Below are 5,163 nucleotides of genomic sequence, written 5' to 3' on the forward strand. Positions count from 1 at the left end.
CTCTTGCATTCACCTCCCTAACAACCCCATCCATAAACAAATTAAACAACCATGGAGACATCACACACCCCTGCCGCAAACCTACATTCACTGAGAACCAATCACTATCCTCTCTTCCTACACGTACACATGCCTTACATCCTCGATAAAAACTTTTCACTGCTTCTAACAACTTGCCTCCCACACCATATATTCTTGATACCTTCCACAGAGCATCTCTATCAACTCTATCATATGCCTTCTCCAGATCCATAAATGTTACATACAAATGCATTTGCTTTTCTAAGTATTTCTCACATACATTCTTCAAAGCAAACACCTGATCCACACATCCTCTACCATTTCTGAAACCACACTGCTCTTCCCCAATCTGATGCTCTGTACATGCCTTCACCCTCTCAATCAATACCCTCCAATATAATTTACCAGGAATGCTCAACAAACTTATACCTCTGTAATTTGAGCACTCACTTATATATACATATATATATATATAAATCTAGGTATGCAGCACCGGGTCGTCCATAAATTGTGCACTTAACAGCTTTTGCCACGTGGTATGATATAGTATGAACATTTGGAGGTCGGGCTGAGTATTTGCAATAGATGCGACATGACTCAACCTGTGGACACTCCTGAAAGGCCCCTAGGCCTTCTTGCTCTTGGTCACTGGAGCCACCAATCACCAACAATGGCCAGCAGTTTGTCAGAGCATTTGCCAAACCACTAATTGTATGAGGAAGTCCTGGACCTGACACAACCAAACACACCCCAGGCATTCCCGTCAAGTAACCTATAGCTTGGGCAGCATAGCATGCAGCTTGTTCATTACGCATCCCAATGTACTTAATACCTGCTTGCTGAGCTGCCACTGCTATTTCGACAACAGGATTTCCCACTATTCCAAATATATATCTAACACCTTGCTGAACGAGAGCATCCACTAGAACATGAGCACCATCAGTTTCTTCCCCAGACATCCTACTTTTTTATTCTGATTCTTTTTATCTAACTTCTGATTGCTGTAAGGGCTGCGTCAAATGAGCGGAGTATGCATGACTTGCCTATTGGTTGCCAGTTGAGTCGTCAGAGATTTACCTGGAAATCTCATAGCTGAGAGAGTAGATGAGTCACTGATTTTTCAGCATCCCAAGTGTCCCCCACCTCCAATATCTCTAGCATCACCAGACTCCGTCTTGGAGGCATTTACACTGCTTTGTGGTGCTCAGCGTCCTCTGGTGGTGGTAGGGAAGGGTGCGCCTATGCCCGTGCTGAAGAACAGATCCATTGTTTGTTAGAAAAGACTGGTATACCCTTCTTACCTACACCAATGGGCAAAGGAGTTGTACCCGATGACCACCCTTTGTGTGTGGCTCCTGCTCGCACCAAAGCATTGTTGGAGGCTGATGTGATTCTGCTTCTTCGAGCAAGATTGAATTGGATTCTTCATTTTGGTCGCCCTCCACGATATGCATCAGATGTAAAGTTTATACATGTGGATTTATGTTCTGAGGAGTTCCACAACAGTGTGAATGGAAGTGTTGTTTTGCTAGGTGACTTAAGGGCAGTTTGTGGCCAGCTCCAAGAAGCAGTACCAGGAACTCTTGTTGCCTCACACTCACCTTGGTGGTCTCAACTTCAAGAGAAAGTGCAGGTCAACAAAAGCATTAGTACTAAAGTGGCCCAGGATATTTCAGAACCTTTGAACTACTACGCAGTAATTCATCACCTGCACCAGCTGTTACCACATGATTGTATTATTGTCAGTGAAGGAGCCAATACCATGGACATTGGACGGACTATTTTGCTCAACAAATTTCCACGCCACAGACTGGATGTAGGTACTTTCGGTACAATGGGTGTTGGTCTTGGTTATGCCATTGCAGCAGCTTTATGGGCGCAAGACCATGCTCCAGGCAAGCGAATCATATGTGTTGAAGGAGTTTCTGCTTTTGGTTTTAGTGGTATGGAAATGGAAACAATTTACCGCAACAAACTACCCACCATAGTCATCATTGTAAACAATAATGGCATCTGCAGTGGTTTGGACAATGAATTGTTCAATGAAATAAGAGATGGAATGGATGCTGCTATTGCAACTCCACCAACATCACTTCTGCCAACTGTACACTATGAATGCATGGCTTCAATGTTCAGTGAAACTGGTTTCTTCTGTAAGTATGTCCCTGAACTGCAAGAAGCAGTTAGCCAGGCTCTTGAAGAAGAAAACAAGCCTTCACTTATTAATGTGATGATCAACCATGGAGCTCAACGCAAAGTTCAAGACTTTGACTGGCTGACACGCTCCAAACTTTAAGTCAGAAGAATATGATGCATTTGCATTTCAAAATATCAACAACGTGTGAATGAATAATTGTTTTGTATTTTTCCTTGTCTTCACAAACAAGGATTGACTGAATCCTTATTCGTTTTGTACATAACTTTTTGGCTTTTGTGGGAAGGCAGCAGATTCATTTTAACTAAATTTGATAACATTATATTGTAAAGTATTATCATGGAATTATCCCTGGGGATAGGGGAGAAAGAATACTTCCCATGTATTCCTTGCATGTCGTAGAAGGCGACTAAAAGAGGAGGGAGCGGGTGGCTGGAAATTCTCCCCTCTGATTCTTTTTAATTTTCCAAAAGAAGGAACGGAGAAGGGGGCCAGATGAGGATATTCCCTTAAGGGTCCAGTCCTCTGCTCTTAACGCTACCTCGCTAACGCGGGAAATGGCGAATAGTTTGAAAGAAATATATATATATATATATATATATATATATATATATATATATATATATATATATATATATATATATATATATATATATATATATATGTATATATATATATATATATATATATATATATATATATTTTATAATTATTCTTATTTTGCTTTGTCGCTGTCTCCCGCATTTGCGAGGTAGCGCAAGGAAACAGACGAAAGAAATGGCCCAACCCACCCCCATACACATGTATATACATACACGTATACATATACATCCAAACACGCAAATATACATACCCATACATCTCAATGTACACATATATATACACACACAGACACATACATATATACATATGCACACAATTCACACTGTCTGCCTTTATTCATTCCCATCGCCACCTCGCCACACATGGAATAACATCCCCCTCCCCCCTCATGTGTGCGAGGTAGCGCTAGGAAAAGACAACAAAGGCCCCATTCGTTCACACTTAGTCTCTAGCTGTAATGCAATAATGCCCGAAACCACAGCTCCCTTTCCACATCCAGGCACCACAGAACTTTCCATGGTTTACCCCAGACGCTTCACATAACCTGGTTCACTCCAATGACAGTACGTCGACCGCAGTATACCACATCGATCCAATTCATTCTATTCCTTGCACGCCTCTCACCCTCCTGCATGTTCGGGCCCGATCACTCAAAATCTTTTTCACTCCATCTTTCCACCTCTAATTTGGTCTCCCACTTCTTGTTCCCTCCACCTCTGACACATATATCCTCTTGGTCAATCTTTCCTCACTCATGCTTTCAATGTGACCAAAGCATTTCAAAATACCCTCTTCTGCTCTCTCAAATACACTCTTTTTATTACCACACATCTTGAAGGTTTGTTCAATGTGTTTGATGATAGAGTGGCAGATATAGGGTGTTTTGGTCGAGGTGGTGTGCAAAGTGAGAGGGTTGGGGAGAATGATTTGGTAAACAGAGAAGAGGTACTAAAAGCTTTGCGGAAGATGAAAGCCGGCAAGGCAGCGGGTTTGGATGGTATTGCAGTGGAATTTATTTTAAAGGGGGTGACTGTATTGTTAACTGGTTGGTAAAGTTATTTAATGTATGTATGACTCATGGTGAGGTGCCTGAGGACTGGCGGAATGCTTGCATAGTGCCATTGTACAAAAGCAAAGGGGATAAGAGTGAGTGCTCAAATTACAGAGGTATAAGTTTATTGAGTATTCATGAGAAATTATATGGGAGGGTATTGACTGAGAGGGTGCGGGCATATACAGCGCATCATATTGGGAAGAGCAATATCGTTCCAGAAGTGGTAGAGGATGTTTGGATCAGATGTTTGCTTTGAAAAATGTATGTGAAAAATACTGAGAAAAGCAAATGGATTTCTATATAGCATTTATGGATCTGGAGAAGACATATGATAAAGTTGATAGAGAAGCATTGTGGAAGGTATTAAGAATACATGGTGTGGGAAGTAAGCTGTCAGAAGCAGCGATATGACTTTATCGAATATGTAAGGCATGTGTACGAATAGGAAGAGAGGAAAGTGAATGGTTCTCAGTGAATGTTGGTTTGCGGCAGGGGTGCGTGATGTCTCCATGGTTGTTTAATTTGTTTATGGATGGGGTTGTTAGGGAGGTGAATGCATGAGTTTTGGAAAAAGGGGCAAGTATGCAGTCTGTTGTGGATGAGAGAGCTTGGGAAGTGAGTCAGTTGTTGTTCGCTGATGATACAGCGCTGGTGGCTGATTTGGGTCAGAGAATACAGAAGCTGGTGACTGTGTCTGGTAAAGTGTGTGAAAGAAAAAAGCTGATAGTAAATGTGAATAAAAGCAAGGTTATTATATAGAGTAGGGTTGAGGGACAAGTCAGTTGGGAGGTATGTTTAAATGGAAAAAAAACTGGAGGAAGTGAAGTGTGTTAGATATATGGGAGTGGATTTGGCGGCTGATGGAACCTTGGAAGCGGAAGTGAATCATAGGCTTGGGGAAGGGGCGAAAGTTCTGGAGGCGTTGAAAAATGTGTGGAAGTCGAGAAAGTTTTCTTGGAAAGGAAAAATGAGTATGTTTGAAGTAATATTCGTTCCAACAATGTTACATGGTTGCGAGGCGTGGGCTATAGATAGAGTTGTTCGGAGGAGGGTGAATGTGCTGGAAATTAGATGTTTTAGGACATTATATGGCGTTAGGTGGTTTGATCAAATAATATATATATATATATATATATATATATATATATATATATATATATATATATATATATATATATATATATATATATATATATATATATATATATATATATATATATATATATATATATATATATATATATATATATATATATATATATGTATATATATACACACACATATATATATATATATATATATATATATATATATATATATATATATATAT

The 5,163-nt window shown here is 40.1% G+C and overlaps 1 pseudogene; it reads left to right on the forward strand.

The window, feature by feature from the left end:
* The first annotated feature begins 613 nt into the window (after positions 1 to 613).
* On the forward strand, positions 614 to 2,317 carry LOC139757502 (2-hydroxyacyl-CoA lyase 1 pseudogene; annotated as a pseudogene).
* Positions 2,318 to 5,163: the final 2,846 nt, after the last annotated feature.

Source organism: Panulirus ornatus, chromosome 27 (genome assembly GCF_036320965.1).
Source record: "Panulirus ornatus isolate Po-2019 chromosome 27, ASM3632096v1, whole genome shotgun sequence".
NCBI lineage: Eukaryota > Metazoa > Arthropoda > Malacostraca > Decapoda > Palinuridae > Panulirus > Panulirus ornatus.